Source organism: Peromyscus leucopus, chromosome 20, assembly GCF_004664715.2.
Source record: "Peromyscus leucopus breed LL Stock chromosome 20, UCI_PerLeu_2.1, whole genome shotgun sequence".
Classification (NCBI taxonomy): Eukaryota; Metazoa; Chordata; class Mammalia; order Rodentia; family Cricetidae; genus Peromyscus; species Peromyscus leucopus.
Window position 1 is genome coordinate 17104885 of NC_051080.1, and position 20268 is coordinate 17125152.

The window sequence follows — 20268 nt, forward strand, 5'->3', positions numbered from 1 at the left end:
TGTATGCTCTCTGTCGGCCTCTGTGTGTATTGGTTCAGCTTTTATCTCTCCATAAGCTCACCACAAGAAAGAGCTCTTGTAACTTCCAGCACAACTCTTTTCTTCTCTAAAGGCAGCGCGGGCTCATTCTGGATAGAAATGATGATGGATAATAGACTCGGAGAGCTGCTTTGGACGCTGAGGACTGAAGAAGTAGATGTCACAATCAGAAGCACACCAGCAATTGAGACAGAAAATACACCCGAGGAGATTACCGTGGGAGATGCTTCAGACCTGTGAAGTACATCAACAGTCTCTGCGTGGCTGTGCCGCCTTGCTGCCTCCCGCCTATCCTGGCACACCAACCAGCAGCTGAGCTCAAGTCCAGGAAGAGGGGCAGTGAGCTGAACCTTTCAGGGATTTTATCCTCTGGTAGTTTCTTCCCTGACCCAAGAAGTAATTCCATGAGCAAATTGTGGTGTACATGGAGCATGATTTGGGAGGCCTGAGAAGTGTGGAAGCATAGAGCAAGCTACAAGGGAACTTTAACATTATTTAATTTTAGTTGCATTTGTGGTGTGTGTGTGTGTGTGTGTGTGTGTGTGTGTGTGTGTGTGTGTTTAAATCTGTATATATCTATTTGTACTTTTAAAATGATTTATTTATTTACATTTTATATGGATATGTGTGTGCTTACATGTAAATATGTGCACTACCTATGTGTGGGCAGTTCTAGAAGAGGGCATTGGGTCCTCTGGAACTGGAGTTACAGATGGTTGTGAGCCACCACATGGATTCTGGGAACCAAACTGGGGTTCTCTGAAAGAGTAGAAAGTGCTCTTAACTACTGGACCCTCTCTCCAGCCCCTGAGCTACAGTTTTTATCCAGAAGGAAACTGAGAGCATGGATTGTGTGTTTTTGTTTCTGGGAATACTAACTTGGTGATTCACACATTTAACAGTTGGTAGAAATCATTTGAGGACATTAAAAAAAATTCTGGTGCTAAAACCATCCTTTAAGAATTTGGAGCCTCTGCAGAGGTACCTAAGTGTCAGTGGGTCTGGAAACTGACCCCAAGAAGCTTAGCACTGTCTTATGTACCTGGGTCTCCTTGAGCATCTGGTTCACTGACTCCAGGTTATAGAAGCAACTGGCTTCCTATCCAGGGATGGGCCTTGGAACCTATTGCTTCTCCTCAAATCAGAGCCACACAGTTGGTCTGCCCAACTGCCCATCAAAGAGCATTGCTTTGTTTTCTACCATTTCTGGGAGGACAATGAAGATATAAATAGTCACAGTGTAGAGTGCATATGGGCCTTGAGTTATTCAGGCCTGTCTAGTCAAAGCCACAAGTTGACATCTGGGTCTAGCCCTCAACTCTGGCCTTGCTCATAGCAGCCTGAGGGAAGTGTGTGTGTCGGTGGGGCTTTTTCTTCATTTGTGATGCTCTAGATTCTTGGGTATCAAGCTTGTTTCCTACCCTAATGCTGTATCTGTTCCCTCCTCTTTGTTAAATGAGCTGTACCGGCAGGTCATGCACATTTCTTATAGGGGGGAGGGTAATTTGTGTCCATGTGGAGGTGGGCAACAAGGATGGAGTGTGTTCTCACCTCTCAGCTCTAGTGGCTAGGAGGTGGGTGAATCTAATGAGATGAAAACCATATCTCTCCACCACAATCACATGTCACTTATGTATCCACTTATTTGGATGCTCCATTCTGGGGCTCTGATATTGAAATCGAGGTCTCTTCCATGGAATGGATCAGAAGGTCCAGGGCTGCTATTGCCTGCTCACTGAGTGATGTTATGCAATGATCAAATACCCAGAGATCTCAGTGTCCATATCTGAAAAATATCTGAAAAACGAATGCTCCCCACACCTCTGGGTTATTTCTAAAAGTTTTTTTTAATGTTTGGAAGATAGTAAGGTTGTTAGCATTCTCACTGCTATAACAAAATAACAAAATACAGGAAAGGGAAAAAACAACCCAGGAAAGCTTTTACTGAGGCTCATAGATTGAGAGTAGAGCATGTGAGTTGCATCTGCAGTTACGAAGCAGAGAAAGAGAGCTAAGTGCTGGTGCTCAGATGGCCTCCTCCCCCCCACAACTTTCATTCAGTCTGGGATGATGACACTTTTCACATCCAGGATGGGTCTTCTTTCCTCAGTTAAACATCTCAAGACATCCTCAAAGATACAGGCTAAAGGGTGTCACCTTGGTGATTTCAAGTCCAATCCAGTTAATGGAAATTACCCCTCACGAGTTCATCCTTCGCCAACTTGACACCTAAGCATATTTCTTCCAATCATAACATTCTATCCTGCATCCTCAAAGGCTCCTGGCCATCTTGAAATGCAAATGAGTTTAGTTTATCTTGTGAGAGTCCCCAGAATCGAATCAGTTGTAACATCATTCAAAAGTCCAATTCTGAAGTCTCTCCTGAGACCCAAGGCAGTCCCATAACTGTGAGCCCCTGTCAATTCAAAAGACAAGTCACATTCTTCTAGCTTATAATGACATGGAATAATCACTTCTATTTCTAAAGGGACCTGTGGAATCATCAAAAGGACAGACTGGGCTGAAGCAAGACCAAAGACCCACAAGGGAAACATCAAACCCCTTAGCTCCATCTGCAGCATCTGAGGCTTGTGACAACATCGTCTGGGCTCCAGTGGGCTGAGAAAGCCCTGCCCCTCCAGTTGTTCTGCCTGCAAAGCACACACAGCTTCTCCCTTGGATCAGACCTGCTCCATAGTCTTCAACTAGCCTTATAACAGGCCCCCAAAACCTTAACATAACCGATGCCATGTTAGAGGCACCAAGGCCCAGCACACAGAGCAAAAACGAAGACTTAATCATAGTCCGTAGTCCTAGGACAGTCTCTAATTGTACTAACCTTGCTTTCTGACTTCTGTAGCTCTGCTTCTTGCTAACTGTACTTGCTAACTGAAGTTTGTCAACCAGGATATTGTTTTTGTGCATAAAAAACCAAGATCATTAAGGCTCATGGTTCCATGATTTGGGCAGGTTCCCTGTGTAGCCAAGTTCCCTGTGTAGCCAATTTTCTATTGACTTTAAGAGCTTGCCTGTTCTCTGAAGGAGATGCCTGGAAATATCTTCAGCATACCTCCTACAGTTCTGATGTGTCCAACATCCTGGGATCTGCACTGCAGCTTAAGCTCCACCCTGTAGCTTTACACAGTGGATCTCCTTTCAGAGCCTATGCCACACATTTCCTGGTTTAAGCAAGCCTCCTGGAACTTGGGTTAAACCTCTACAAACTTCTCAGAGGGGCAGTGGCTGCTGTGAGCTGTGGTGGCTATATCTTGGAAAACACTTTCCTAAAAGGTTTTCCAGAAAGAAACCCCTCTATCATCATTCTCTATTCAAGCTACTTCTTTGCAAGTGAATTTGTCTTTTCAAAAGTTAAAGCCTCCAGTGGCTGGGGTCTTGACCTAAGAACACATTCCTAATGCCTGTGACATGCAGGTAGCTTCTCTCTAATGACATGAATGTAACAATTGCAAGTGTCTTCTCTTAACTGTCCTCATCTGCATGCTGAAACTCTCTCGCACTCTTTGCCAACTGAACACTTCTAATCTGCCCACTTGCTCTCACTGTAGAGCTGACTAAGAGTGTTGAGCAGTAACTGTGGCCCAGCCTGAAGTTATTCTCTTTTGAAAATTTCCTCCCATAAGCAGCTTAGTCCATTACCTTTTAATTCAGCCTTACTTAAATCTTCAGGATGTGGGAAGAACTCAGGCCATTCCTTCATAGAATGTAACCTAAATGGTTTCTAGCCCAATGCCATCTAGGGCATCCTGCTCTATCACCGCCCACCTTATTCCCTTGAGACAGGATCTCTCACTGAATCTGGAGCTGTGCTGGTTAAACCTTGGGTTTAACTGGGGTTAAACTGGGGTTGTGGGCACATAGGAACATTCCTGGCTTTTTATATGGGTCCTGGGTGTTTGAATTCAGGTCATGTCCCCCTCCTTGTATATCAAGGGATCTTATCTGCTGAGCCATGTCCCCAAGCCATGGTACCAACTTGTGGCATCAGTTGCTTTTCTTGTACTTGACAAAAGTAACTTAAAGAAAGAAAGCTTTATTTGGCTCACAGTTTGATGGTGTGGTTCATCATGGTAGGAAAGACTGGGCAACAAGAGCAGCTCTGGGTATAATGGCAGGAACATGAGTCATCTAGGTATATGGCCTCTGCAGTGAGAAAGCAGGAAGAGATGAATGCTGGTCTTGGGCTGGCTTCTTCCTTTTCCCCCTATTTTATTTGACCTGAGACCCTAATCCATGGGCAAGTATCACCCATATTCAGGGTCAGTTTGTCTTCCTTCATTACAACTCTCTACAAACATCCTCACAGACACACCCAGAAGTGTGTCTCCTGGGTGATTCCAAATCCAATCAAGTTGATGTAGAGGACTGAGTGTGTGTGTGTGTGTGTGTGTGTGTGTGTGTGTGTGTGTGTTTGCTGGCTAAATTAAAATTTTTAGGCTGAGGAAGAAGCTCAGTGGTAGAGTGAATGCCTAGCATGCATGAGGAGCTGGGGTTGATACCCAGAACTGCAAATAGATAAATACATAATTTAGAAAATAAACAAACAAGTCCACATCCTCAAAACCTGTACAAATTGTCTACCTCTCTACTGGACTCCTCATTGTTCTGAACATGCTGTTCCTTAAACTGCTGTTCCAGACCACATGTTGCCTTTATGTAATGGAGGGGAAGCCTGATCCACCCCTGTCCCCAGCAGAGTTTGGTCAGGGGAGCTGCTTGGTTCCTCATCTTTTCTTGAGATTTCTCAGGGCCACCAGTTTCGGGGAGCAGTGGGCTGTGGTTTACTGTAACTGAACTGAACCAGAAAACTGGATGGCTAGGTGAGAGGTCTCCATTTATTGTGTGTGGTTTGGAAACTGTCTCTTAACTAACTAGATGTGATCTATCATATCCCCAGGGAGGAGGACAATGCCCTTGCTTCTGAATAGCAGTGGATCATCTTGTGCTAGATATAGGTGGCTGAGCCTGCTGGCACTCAGGCCACTGGCTTTGTATTGAAATCTTTCCACAAACCCAGTGCATGACCGTAGATAAGTCTGCAAGTCTCCAAGTCCCAGAAATCTCACCTGAAAAAGGGGGAAAATGAATATCTATGCCTCACAAGGATGCTGTGCAGCTCTGTCACATAAAATGTCTCTGAAACCACATGGAATTTTCATTAAGACAGATAACAGATTTGAAGGGTCAAAAGAAGTAGATCACCATCCAAAAGCTAAGTAGAGAGATGTCTATATTCACAAATGTCACTCAAAGCCAGGCCTGGAAGGGTTATCTGGCATGGGGATGGGAGAGGCCTGTGGAGGACCAGGCAAAGCTGTTGAAGTAAGGGGTGATGACTAAAATATCTGAAAATCACAATGGGAGGTGGGTAGGATGTGCTGGAGGACATAGACACATGGAGGCAGAGCTGAAGTCCCTCGTCATGGTGCTAAGACATGGAAGAGTGTGCTTAATAATGAGACAGACCTACAGCACACCAGCAGTGTGAGGCTGGAGGCTCACTCAGTGGCTAGAGTCACCACTGAAAGGGTTAGACGGTGTTGATGGATTGCAGTAAGAATACCTAACTCTGGAGAGAAAGAGTTCAAGCCACACCCAGAGAATGATAGCCTGCTGCCATTTTTCTAAGAAAATGTTCTACTGTTCTATGATGCCTACAGGACTGACTCACACAGAACTCATATGCCACTTCTCACAAGCCAAGACCAATGCTCCAGGTGGACCCGTTTCTGATTCCTTGGATGGGAAGGTAATTCTCAGGAGAAGGTCTCAGAGATGTGCAGTTTAGCAGAAAATCTGATGTGCAGGTCTGGCCAAATGCCTCAGCAGGTACAGATGCTGGGTGCCAAGTCCAGTGACCTGAGTCCAATCCCAGGACCTCACACGATAGAAGAAAACTGACTTTGGCAAGTTGTTCTCTGGCCTCTACACATGTGCCTTGGCATATAAACATATACATATAAATGAATGAATGAATGAATGAATGAATGAATAAGCAAACAAGGTAAAGAGGAGAAAACCTGATGTACAAATGCACCACATTATACATATTCAAATGCATTAGCAAAACAATTGTTCTGGGGAACACAAAAATGCTTCTAAGGATAATGGGTTCCCCACAGAGCAGAAGTTGGAGGTGAGCTCAGACTGATCAGAGCAGAGACAAGAAGTCTCAGGTTCCTCGCAGCTGTGTAGTAATGGTGGGAAGTTGGCAGAGCACCCAATGGCATGGGGCTAGCATGGGGCTTGTGTGCAGAAGAAGATGGAGAGGAGATTTGAAGGAAGGTGATTCTAGACTTTAAAGAGTCTCTGAGGGAGAGGGAGCAGATTCAGTCTGCACGGCCACAGGGATAACAGATAGGATGTTTACAGAGCCATAGAAAGATTATCCAAGCTGCCTAAATGCAGAGAGAAAGTGTGTGCAACATTTGCTGAGCAAAAATGCCTTGCCGAGCTCTGACTGGCACTGCATGTATGAATCCACCTGGTCTTTCAAACACATCCCTGGGCAGTAGCTGTTGATGCTGAGTAGGGCACAAAAGCTCCAAACACCAGATACTTGCCTCAGGCCTTCAGGAAGTGGCAAGTCCAGAACTCTGGGTGATTTATTCTGATATGTGGTCCTGGTATCCAAGATGATGTGTGGTCCTTAGGGGAACACCTGTACCAGAGAGAGAGAAAGAGTGCATCTGGAAGAGAGAGGATAAAGCCCTCTGGGTCTCTACTGTGTAGGTCCACTGGTGAAATAGTTCCCAGATTTTAAACTCTCCTATGAAATCATACACTCCAGGACTCACAATTAGGGATGAGTATCATGAGATAAATTCTTGCAATGACAAAGGGGTCATATCAAGAAGAGTGGTAGATGTGAAGAATGAGAGAGGGAGAGTGATATGAGAGATGACTCAAGTTTGCAGCTTGGAAATGGAAGAGATGATGATATTAATAAAAATGGTATTAAGGACAACTTCACTCTCCAATTCTTCCTACAAGTTCCAAGTTCTTGGATCCCAGGAAGAGGTTTGTGGTCTCTTTTCCTTTTGGCCTCCAAGCCCTAAGAAATGATAGGGAAACACCTCCATTTTTTCCTCTTGTTACCTTATCAGGGACTAACATGGAGGATGCTACTCTATCTCCTTTTCTTGTTAAAATCCCTCTTTTACACACATAAGTCCCTGTCTGGCTACCATCTCAGCCTCCGATGTATTTCTTATTGCACACAACAGAGGCCAGGCAAACTTCACTGCTACTTGCTCACACTCTCTACCCTTAGGTGCTACTGTCAAAGATTATAAAGCTTCTTCTAAATCTTCTGACTTTTCAGAGCATCTCCACATTTATGGGTAGACCCCACTCATCAGGCAGGCATACAGCCCCATGCCGCAGAGTAGTAGACTCACATTCTGGAATTCCCTCTTGTAGATACTACTAATCCTGATGGTACAGCCTTGGTTGTACATCTTACTATGCACAATAGGAACCATGAAGCCATAGCACAAAAACACACACATCAGATAGGAATGGACAGCTGTAATAGAATTTCCTCCATAGATGCTCCCCCACCTCAGGTTGCTCAGCCTTACTTGTAACGCCTTGAAACTCATAGCCAGGACCACACACTCAGTCCTCCCAACTCATCCTTGATTCTATTGTGTTCCTGTTTGGTAGCCAGTTACACTGTGTGAAACCATTTCTGGGAGATGTGACCAAATGTCTATTCGCCCCAAATAAGGAACCAATGGGAGACCAAATCTGACAGCACAGAAGTCCAACTTGGTTCATCAACAGGTTTTATTAGGGTTACTTATAGGATTATGGGTGAGGGGTTACTTACAGGAGTTGAAATGGCTGAAAGAAAACTGCATCACCAAAGATCCACACAAGCTAACAAAATCTGAAAACCTGGAGTACACCAAACAGCCTACAGGCAGCTCAACAGGTTGTAGCGTGTCCTTTCCTGGTGGCTCAGTTGCTCTGAGCCCAGACAGCTCAGTTTATCTGAAAGTTTTCTAAGTAGCTTGGCTGGTCTCTGCTTCTTCCAGGCAGCTGAGCTCATCTGAGAGTGGCTTTCAGATGTTTTTCCCATACTCCTGGAGAAGTGGGGACATAGTGAACCTGGCCAGTTTCAGGGTCTTCCTGAAGCTACTTTTAGTTGTTTACTTCATGCACTAATGAGCTTCCCTTTGAGATGGAGTGTTTCTATTTTGGGGGAAACTGCTATGCAAAAGTGGTGTAGAACTGAGATCTGAAGAGTCCTGGAGGAGACTCCAAGAATTTTCAGATGGAAATAAGTAGCTGAAGTCCAATGCCATCAAGGGGGAGACCCCAGAACCATCTTTTTGATGTGCAGAGTTGATGTCTAGAGGGTTCTTGGGGGAGACTCAATGACTCTCAGGTGTATATGCAGAGTTCAGGCCCAAAGGGGTCTTGGGGAAGATGACTCATGTGGCTGTATAGAGTTGAGGTCCTCAGGGGTGCTAAAGGGACTCTGGCACCTCAGATAAACACGGAGATGACATCCAGATGGATCTGGGGAGACTCCAGACCCCTTGACCAATGGCCTTTTTTGCCACTTGACTCTACAATAGTCTTTGGTTATCCTTTGGTCCATTTTGCTAGGGTTGTGCTCCTTTGAGACTATCCACTTTGAAGCCCTCCCTTACCCTGTTGTCATGGCTTCTGTCTTCCTCATGTGCTTGGGGCAACCATGCTACCCTTCAAAATGTCTCACCTTAGGTTTACCAATGATCCAGGCTTTTAAAGAACATTTCAGAGTGCCCTGACTTACTTTCTTGGTTTCTCACTTGAATGCAGAGGGGACTTTAGAGGTCTGAAAAAGGTCGATTTGGATAGAAGGGAACAAAAGGAGCTAGGGTGGGTATTTCTCTGGACACGATGCACACCACCACATCAGTTGGCCATGTGTTCCGGCATGCATCCTAGGTTTCCATCCCGAGGTGGCGTAATACTCCAAAAAGGAGCAGCATCATTGCCTGGATCCCCAGTAGGGTCTCTAGCCCCACCCCCTGGAGCAGATCCCATTGTGAGCAGCCTCCGGTGGAGGAGAGTATCTGATACCCTTTAATGTGTGCCACTGCTGCTCTCTGTCAGGCTGTCAGAGATGCAGGCAGCCAAGGCTCCATGGTGAAGACCCACTTGAGTCTTCTAGTGACAGACTGCATACATTCTCAGGAAAACATGCTGGCCCTAATGCTTGTTAGTTAGCTCCCATTGCTGAGACTAGGTACTCAAGATCACTCGTAAAAACGAGAGCTTTATTTTGGTTTATGGCTTCAGAGGCTATGATTGGTTGCCTCTGTTGTTTGGGTGCCTGTAGCAAAGATCTCTTTCAAGGACATGACCCCAGCGACTGCCTTCTTGAGAGTAAGCCCCACCCCCTAAAAGCTCCATCAGTTCCAGAGTGTACCATCCACTGGACTAAGTCTTCTAGCCCTGGGCCTTTGGAGGACACTTAGTCCCTAAAGATTCACGAGCAATTTGGGCCTTCCTGTTTCCCACTGAGGCTCAGGCAGAATCTCCTTCTCTGAGACAACAAATAACACGCAGATCCCAAAACTTTCTCTAGTCTTTGCTAGAAGTGCCATTTCTGACTCAACCGCAGATTAAAGTCTGTTTGAAAAGTAAGTACTATCATCACCAGAACACTGAGCTGGTCTGTAGGGCTGCTGTGTATCCTTAGGGGAGGATCTGTCTGGAGGTCTGTTCTTGTGTCTGTTATTCACAACTGGGAATGACACCCCACTCTCAGCCAGCAGCAGAGTGAATTTGGACCCACTGTGTTCTATCTACAACCTGCTATGGGTCCCTCCCAGCATACCTGGCACTCACTATGGTGAAATTCTCTCTGAAGTACTTTCCAGCCACAGAAACCTAAGTTTAGGTGGCAGGGTGATGTCACCAATGACTTGATGGTCTATAGCTCAGTCTTTCCTTCACCCCATCAGAGCAGCCTGAAGCTGCCCAAGGGTGGTAGCTGAGCTACCCAGTGTGGTAACTGAGCCAGCAGAAACTGAAAAGTCCTAATTTCCCTCTTTTGGGGAGATGGTATCTGTCTGGGCACCCAGTCTTAGGACCTTCACCTCCCCACACACACACCACCAGCTGCCTTCTCCACAAAGGCATGAAGCCTGGCTCTTCCTACTGTCCCACCAAAATACATTAGTCACATACAGAGTATGCAGACTCCCAGCTAGTATTCTGCCTCAGCTTCTTCTAAATCTAAACTAGTTCAAAGCTGCAGACTGGCCGTGCACAGACAGCAGGGAAGAGCTGGTCCATGTGTTAAGTCAAATGACAGAAGTGTGAAACCTGAGGGGCTCCCTCTTGCCCTGAGCTGACAATCTAAGAGGTCTAGCTACAGGAGCCAGGCTAGGCACATTCTAGCTTCTTCCCTCAGTGGCACCCGCTCTTGGAGAAGATCCTAGCAGCACATCCGTGAGCTGCAGCCGTGGAACCCTGATGCGCCCTATTTATTATTTATTCAACTTTGACACTACATTAAGCAACCTCCTGGGGGAAGTGCGATTGGATTCACATGAATTAAAACACACGCAGGGATGCAACCACAACAGGAACAATTTAATTTAAAATGATAGAGCATTGTCACCAGCTTTCAGAGGAAATAAACAAACATATCTCGAACAGAAAGAGAACTTGGGGACACCTCAGCCTCACAGACTGTGGCGTCCTCTGCAGGCACTTGACATACTTGGGTTATCAAATGGAAACCAAACAGCTGGCTCTGAATCAATGTCCCACAGACTACATGGTTCTTGCATTTAGGGTCATCTGTGGAAACTGGCAGATAGAACTAATAGAAAATTCAGGTCCCAAGGTATGCTCCCATCACAGTGTCTATTAGTTCACCCTCTACTTGTAACTGTCCATAAGAACCTATCGTCCTTGTATCAGACCCTTTGGGGCCCTTCTAAGGGAAGGGTTGGAAGTATTGCAGCCTCACTGGTACTGAAAAGTAACCTGTCCTTCCACTGATACTTTGTAGCACATCCCAGGCGTGTGGTTTACTTGCCTGGAGGCCTTACTGAATTCCATGACCCCTTTGTTCTTCAACCAGAGTGGAGGATCAGCTGCCAATCCCAGGACCACATTGATGACTGTGAATGTCCATGGTGGTCCATGTTGCAAACTGTTACTATAGTTGTGGATGCTCCATGGGTGTCTTGGGATTGGCAGCTGAGCCTTTGGTGCCTCACAGCCCTTTTGGCATGTACATAGGTTACCCCTTCCTCTGCCAATCTGCCTTCCTTTCCTCCAGCACAGCAGCAAGGAAGGACAAGGGACCTTGCCCTAAGTCAAGACCCAGACCCAAGCTTCCATCAGTCCTCTGACTGTCTGAGATTGATGACCAGACACTAAGTACTGAAAAGATAGGATTTTATTTTGCTGTTCAATATAGGAGCAGTGTCTATGGTCAGAAGGGCAACTTTGGAAAACACTATGGGAATGAAACATGGCTAAAAGGTGAAGGTCAGAGGCTTTCAGACCAGGAAGAGAAAACTAAAGATGTAAACTGGTGCCGTTTGTGCTTGGATTGGGGCTGGGCATGTGGGTCAGGTAATGGTTGCTGGAGAGGCAGTTTTTGTGCTCACAAGGCCATGAAGTCCCTCCTTCAGGAGGACGTAGCTTGGCACTAGCAAAAATTTGAAGTCAGAGGTTGAGAACACAAACTCATTCAATTAACAATCTAAGGCCCTGATTCCTGTCCAAAGCCACAGAAGGAATTGGGGGGAGGTTAAAAAGACAAAAATAATCACAGTTGTCACTCATGGCCTAATGGAGACTGATATTTGGGTCAGACATCTGTGCGCTCAACAGAGGCAGCACTAGGCGTGGGGGTGGGGAGAGTGCAGGCACCTCCTGTGGAGGCTGGCTATCAGCTGTAAATGGTCCCTAAAGCTCAGATAGGTCACAGGATCATCTTAGTCAGTGAGGATTGACCTAATCTTAAAGCAATTATGGGGAGTGATGTTAATTGAAGCCTTGCAGATAAGCAGGGGAAGCCCTTTAATGAAGAGGATATAGAGTAGAGAACTCCAGAAATTCTGATGAGCACACAGGAGACCGACCAGGCATGGCCAAGACCGGAGTGGTTCAGCAAGCCAAGACACCAAGAGTCTGTCACTGACACATATGGCCAGAGGAAGTGAAGCTTGTGGGGGTGGGGTGCTCCCAGGGGCATCCCCACAGCTACCTTGCTTCTTCATCACTCCCTGAGAGTCACAGTTTACCCACTTGCCTGTGTGGTTTCTGTGGATGTCTACAAAGCCAACAGCATAACTGTGAGCTGTGTCTCTTTATAGCACACAAGGACTAGAGCTGCAGGAGGCAGGTGTCTGTTTGTGGGTACCCAGAACAAAGAATGTTGAGCTCCCATGGGATTTGGAGGGCTCTAGGCATCCATAGGTACCTTTGTTTATCATTCATATGAATGTCATGGAGTCCTGTACTCATGCACCCTGCATCTCTGCATCTCTGCATCCCTGCACCCCTGCATCCCTGTATCCCTGCATCCCTACACTGGGCAGCTGGACTGAGAAGCAGCCAAGCATCAACTCCATCTGGTGCATTAGCATGAAGTCAATTTGTCTCTAAAACAAACTATAATCCATTATAGAGGAAAGGCAGAGACAAATGCTTCTCCTATCCCATCCCAGACTCATCCCAGGTAAAATGTCAAGGATCTCACGGAGATTGCCTAACTGATCTATGAAAGAAGAGATAGAGGAGAGATTATAAGAGAAGAATGAGTGGGCCATAAAGGAGATGGAGGGATAGGTTAGTTAGTGAATAGATGAATGAGTGTAAGGTATATGAGTGGGTAAATGATAGGTGGGTGGATGAATGGTGAATGTGTGGAAGAATAAGTTAGTCAATAGATGAATGAGGGTAGGGTAGAAGAGTAGGTAAGTAGTTTAGTCAAGGTTGGCTGGACAAGTAGATGATGGATATTGAATGGATTGATAAGTAGATTAGATTGAGTGATTAAATGAATGGGTGAAAGATAGATAATGGATGGATGGGAGGATGGTTGAATGGGTGGGTAGGTGAGTGGGTTATGGTTGATGGATGGTTGGGAGTTGTTGGAGGGGTGGAAGGAAGAAGTCAATAATGTGTAGGTGAGTGGAGGCGATGGAGGTATATGCCAATAGGTGGGTACATAGATGGACTAAAGGGTGGATGGACAGATGAACAGACAGACATGGAGATAAATGAACTAGAAAAGCTGGGTGCCTCTACCAGTTCACCTCCATAAGTGCCGGGGACAGAAATTCATCTAGAGTGTGAATCACTGTGGCCAGGCTACACCATCTTAAACCTGAAAGAGACCCTGAAGGCTCATGCATTCTCACTTTTACAAGGAGACACCTATTCATTCCTTCTTAAGTTGTCTCTTCCACGACTTTTGTACCAGAGTAAGAGCAGAGTGGAATGACAGCTGCCCACAGCAGCAGGACCAGCTCCAGCCCTCTGCAGGAAGTCCTCCCTCCCACCTCCTCGAGGGGACCAAGATGTGTCGATACTCTGCCTGGATCTGTAATCCCATTGAGGTATTGTCTTTCCAGTGAACAGCGCTTGCCAACAAACGGCCAGCTGAGAGACAGAGCAAGCACATGGATAAGTTATGTCCTCTGCAAAATGACTCAGTCTCTCTCCAAAAGGGCTCTCCACAGCTCTGAGTGTTACACTGCTGACCTGACCAGCAATTGTTCAATGCCCTGAGGAGGCTGGGGACCATAGATAGGCAGGGAATGATGGAGAAGCTCAGGTCCTCAGCTCCAAAATGATTCCCATCAGTCCCTAAAGGACCAGCCAGAGCCACCTGGAAGCATCTGCTGCTTGGTCATTTGAAGATGGACAGTCCTCTGATCATCAGGAGGGGACACAGCTCCCAGGCTCCTGAAGAGGACCTGGATGAGGAGCTGTAAAGCACAGGCTTGAGCTCTATGTCTCTGAGTGTCTCCCCCTCTTTTCCTCCGTTCTGTCCCTCCTCATTGCCTCTGTAGCTGTTTCCTTGAGTAAGCGTCTTTCTCCAGCAACCCCAGGGACTAATGCTGCAACTCAGCAAATAGACCGGAGGCATAAATCCTCAGCATTGTAAACACCATTGTAAACAACACAAATCATTTGACCTGTTAGAGCTTTTGCTTGGGGTATACGTGTGTGTGCCTGTGTGCCTGTGAAGAGCAATGCGGAATTTCAAGTACACAGACACATAATGTGCACATACAGAATTTATTCGGTTTTGATATGTTAGCTAGCAAAATACAACACTGAGTTGATTTCTTCATGATAGTAAAGAAGAGTAGAGACTATGGGTTTCCACACCTGGCAGATTGAGTGTCACCTGCCTCTTCTCCCTGTCATCCAATTTAGACCTCTTTCCTCAGTTCTAAACACTGGGCAAGACACCCCATGCAACCTGGACTATGAATCCAGGATCCTCTCTTTGGAACAATGGTCTGTCCTAGAGTCTTTAAGACTTCAACAGCCTCTGCCACCAAATGGCATTAGATGTCCTTAGTGACACGGAATGCTGTCCTATGAACCCTCAAACACATACTGATGAGTGTTTGTTAGGACAAGGATTCTCAGGATGCTGTGTGAATGAATAATGCATGCTCAGTGCCGGAGGCTGACAAAGAATAAGGCATGGTGTGTTTGGGGAAAAGATGACAAAAAAACCATAAATAACAGCATCCCAACAGCAGGGGCATGATGCCGAGCCTGTCCACCTTAGCCTGGGGAGTGTTGGGTGTTCTGCACTGTTGCCTGGCCCTCTAGCTGGCCAGCCTCTCCTGGCTGCACTGTTCTGCCATTCCCTGATTCAAATGGGGAAATCGTTACAGGGCTCCCCTTCTAGTTTTCTTTCCCCATCTTCTCTCATACACAGAAAACTGGGGGCTCAGGACTCACCCCCGTTCCTTAAAGACTGGGGCACTTGTTCTGCACTCCAAGGGCTGTGGGGACAGGAAAATTGACAAGGGGTTTGTCTGGGCGACAAGGGTTCTTCCAAGGACCCTGTGCCTGAGCATCGTGTCCCAGACTGGGCATTGGAAAGAAACAAAGACGGAAGTACTGACACCCTAAGCAGCCATGTTTCCCTGAGACTCAGCCCACATCTAGGGACCGCATCATCTGGGTACTGCCACCACTGAAGTCTGCAGCTCCAGGTGGCCTAGGCTGGGCTGAATTCTGACATACTTGAGCACTGATGGAAGCCAGGGTCTGTTCTCATAGAGACTGAGAATTCCAGGATGAAACATGGTTCACTGAGGCCCGGGGGTGGGAGTCAACATCTTTGAATCAGAGAAGGCTAAGCAAGCACAATGTTGGAACATTGAGGCTCAACTTGAAGGTTTAAAACTCTGGCCAAGGAAACAGAGAGAACTTATTAAATAGTTCTCAATAAATTCAGATCCTGTCAGAATCATCTTATTTTAAAACATAGGATTAATAGGAAGAAAACGATAAAGGCTGTGCCTGCTAAGAATGCTCCGAACCCACTGGTTTTTAGTGGTTTCTGAATCAGCCAGGTGCGTCAGCGCAGCGAGAGCTCCACAGGGGCCTCCTCGCTCTAACAGCTTCCTCCAACTCCAACTCCCGAGACTCGGTGACATAAATAAAGTTCCAGGGAGAACAAATCTTTGGGACCTATGGGGACAAGAACATTTTCACAGTTTCACAAGCTCGAAAGTGCTGTTTACATTGAGAATGGGGCATCCGACTTGGCGTGCTGTGAACTGTCCATAATGATGTTCTCGCAAAGCTTGTCAAGGTTCAGAAAACCATGCTGTGCACCAACATGGGTCAGAAACCATGATCCACTCTGATCAGTCTCACCAGCCAATGCTCCAAATACAGACACAGCTGAACATGGGCCTGTGTGTGTGAGTGTGTGTGCTCATGTAGGTGAGTGTGTTCGTGTGTGGTTGAGCCTATGGCTATAGGTGTGTTTCTATATGTGAGCATGAATGTGTTTGCGCATGTGTATATGTAGTTATGCATGTGTGAGTGTGGGTGTGCACATGTGAATGTATGCATATATGAGTGTGTGTGAATAATTGTATGTGTGTGCACATGTGCATATTTTCCTGTGTATGTATGGTTATGTGTATGTATGTGTGTATGCATGCGTGAGTGTAGGAGCACACATGTATATGTGTGCATATACAAGTATGGGGACACACATGTATGTGTATGTACATTTGTATGTGTAGGTATGTGAATGTATGTGTGTATGTCTGAGTTTATATGCATGTGCATGTGTAAGTGTGGGTATATGAATGTTTGAGTATGTTGGTGTGTTAAATAGTATCTCATTTTTAGACCTGTCATCTCTTGGATTCTCTGTCTGGGGCTTTAAATAGTTTGTGTTGTGAGCAAACAGAGAAGGTTGAACATGTGAATTTTGGAGGATAAGAACACACACTGAACACTGACATACTTTGGTTTATCATTTTGACAGTTTTGAATTCCCACAGTACTCATAAATCCAATCCTACAGACGTGTTTATTCTGTTCTGTTGGACAGAATGAAAACTTGTCTAAGAAAACTTGTTGCAAAGTTCACTGTAGTGCTTTCCATAGGCCCTGTGACTCCTTGGAGCTGTCTTACCCATGCGACTGGCTGACCCTCACATGGCAGTTGCTAGGAACAAGACATGATTCGGGACTAGAGGACTTTACCTCTGGACCTTATAGAGGGCTCTGTTCTCCCTCAACACTTTGGCTAGATCAGGTGACCCATCCTTAGAGTAGGTCAAAAGAAACACTGATGTCATGGTGGCACACAAATGATCAACCCGAATGGTCAATACAAAGCCTGTGTGCACTCTCTACCACTAGCTCATGAGTGTGTGTGTGTGTGTGTGTGTGTGTGTGTGTGTTTATGAATGCACATGTGTGCTCCTATGAATGGAGGCCACAGGGCAATCTCAGTTCCCCTTCCTTCAGAGCTGTTCAACTTGCTTGTCGAGCTAGGATCTCTCACTTCCATCTAGGGCTTACCAATACGGCAAGTCTGTCTGGTCAGGGAGGCTCCAGGTTCCACCCGTCTCCACCTGCTCTGCATTCAGATTACAAATGTGTATCACCATCACTGGGCTTTTTCATTTGGGCCCTGGGGGTTGGACCCAAGTCCTCATGCTTACACAGTGCAGCAAGCACTGTACTGCCTGAGCCATTTCCCATCCCCCATCATCACTGCTACCTGTTTAAGCATTGGTAGAGGAAGTCTGGCTTCATGAGGTAATTTTGTATGGCTGGGGTGTGTGTCAGTGGCACAGAACAGCACTGTGAGCTGGAAACTGTGGCTTAGGGGAGCACAATAGGGAAAAGGAGAATGATTGCGAATGTGCCCAGAACATGAAGACACGCTGTGCTCAGGAGTGGGCAAAGATCTCATGAGAACAGACATCCCCGAGTAAGTCACAATGACTCAGCCCAAGGAGCCCCTAGGAATGACAGGCGAACACTCCCAGGGAAGGGCAGACAAAACCGTGATCATTAATCTCCCTACCTGGCTCCCCACCACAGATGACCCCACACATGCCCCACGCCGGAAATCAGAGACAGCCAGCCATTGACAGGCAGCTTAGCTAGCATTTTGCATATGGAGTCTCATGCATTTCATTTGTGCACAACCTCCGTGTCCATCTACAGCTCACTCAGAAATCATCCTGAAGGACCAACAGCCTCCTGCTGGAAGAACGATGTGGAGTCCAAGACTGTTAAGATTGCCCAGGGACATGAACATCACCTCACTCACTCCCCTAGGGTCAGAGGGGCCTCCTGTTGCCACAGAATTGAGCTGTTGGCTCCCCTGCTTCCTGTTCAGTCTGAACACTGATCATTCATTTCTCTTTTTCTCGCCTCAAAAGGTTGACGCAGATCCCAGTTGAAATATTGGCGAGAACAGGGCACACACTTGTAAATCATGTCATCACCATTCATTTACTAAAATATTTATTAAACAGTTCTTGCATTGTGGGCATTCGTCTCGGTGTCACAGATACATTAATGGAGCCTCCAGGAAAATGCTGTGACATTGACATTCTGGTTGGGTGGCAGGCAGAATATACAGCGTGTCTGGGTGGCACCTGCTGCAGATGAACATAAAGCATGCCTGGCTATGCGGAGGGCCAAGGTTGAGGCTGGATTGCTGTTTTAAACGGAGCCATCAGGGACAAACTAGAGATGAGGCTAAATTGAGCAAAGGCCTGGAGGAAATGAGGAACCAGTGATTGCCAGCCCTCTGCTTGGAGTCGTTGGCTATGATGGCTGGTCCCTTTTACATCCCTAGCACCACTCATCAAATTTTATTCCTCCGTTTGAGGCCTGCTAGAACTTTTCATAAAGTTTCCAGGAACTTTCCCTGTGATGGAAAAAAACGGCAGTTTTTAGGCTCTGAAAATGCTGAAGAGTGACAGTCCCTCCTGGCTGTAAGCATAATGTTGAAGTTTAGGGTGAGCCTATCTCAGGCGGTAAAATAAAAAGGCTATAGAGCCTGGACACAGGCGAGGCATCACACGCACAACTGGACCATGAAAACCATCAAGGTCTCATGAAAAAAAAAATTCAAGGTGTGAGCAAGCAGGTTATGGGGCTGTGTCATCACAGATGAATGGCTTAAAGATCTTCTGAGTCTCAGGTTCTCAGAGTGACAAAGACATCACCTGCTGTGCCTGGCACTCAGAGAAGCTGAGTGGCACCAAGGAATGATGAATGAACGGGTCTTGCTCACATCTGGGAACTGGTCCCCTAAGTGGGACTGGGGTGGATGCTGGAGACTGTGAGTTGGAAAAGTGATATCTCAGTGCGTGAGTGGTAATAACATGGGACAGACAGGGGAACTGTGGCATGGGGCTGGAGGGGCTTCTGACTTCGTGTACTTAATGTGCTTGTTAGTTTTTATTGTCCACTTGAGACATCCTAGGGTTTCCTGGGAAGGGGAAACTTCAGATCAGATTAGCCTGTGGCTGTGTCCATAAGAGACAGTCTTGATTGATGATTGATGTATCATTGTGAGTAGTTCCATCCCTGGGCAGAAGGGTCTGGGCTGTACAAGAGAAGATAGCTGAACGTGAGCTAGTGAGTAACTTAGCAATCAGTATTCCTCTACGGTTTCTGCCTCCAGGTTTGTGCTATCAGGTTCTGCCTGACTCCCCTCAAAGACAGCCTATGTCCTGGGAGCGTGAGTGGAAACGAACCCTTTTCTCCTTCATAAGTTGCTTTTAGTCACAGTATATTTTACAACAGAAAGCAAACTAGGACACTTGCCTCACCTGGAAAATCTCCTCGTCTATAAGCAGGTTGAAATAGATTGTTGCGCGCGCGCGCGCGCGCGCGCGCGCGCACACACACACACACACACACACGCGCGTGCAGGCATGATTTGCCTGTTAATATGCACATAGAGACTGAAGTGTCTTCAATCACTCTCCACTTTAGGTTTTGAAGCAAGGAATCTGACCCTGGATCTCACTGGGTTTGGGTAGACCAGATGACCAGTGGGCTCTTGGAATCTACCTGTCTCAGTGTCCCCCCATCTCCCCCGGCCAGGGTTACAGGCTTGTACCACCACCATGCTCAGCATATACATGGGTTCTGGGGATCTCAGATTAGGTACTTATGCTTGTACATTAAGGATTTTGCTCACCAAACCATCTCCTCAATCCCTGAAGTCGATTTTGATCAAACCTTCAAATGTAGGCAGGCTTAGATAAAAGTATGTATTCAAAACAAATGTAGTGCCTGCTGAGGGCTGAGCTGTCCCAGGACTGCTTCATAGGATAGGGATTCTGAGATCTGAACTGTGGTGTGTCAGGGGAGTGACTACAGGGAGGATCTGAATCTGAAATTTTCCATTAAATGCTCTCCCACCACAGAAAAAGAGGGCTGGGAAAGAAATTCTCCACTGTATTAGTGTTCTCTAGAGTGACTCTCAGCCTTCCTAATGTTGTGACCCCTTAATGCAGTTCCTCAGTGATGACCCCAACCATAAATTTATTTTCGTTGCTATTTCATAACTGTAATTTTGCTACTGTTATGAATCATAGCATAAATGTCTGATATTCAGGATATCTGATATGTGACCCCTGTGGAAAGATTGCTCAACCTCCTAAGGGTCATAACTCATAGGTTGAGAACCACTCCTCCAGAGAAACAGAA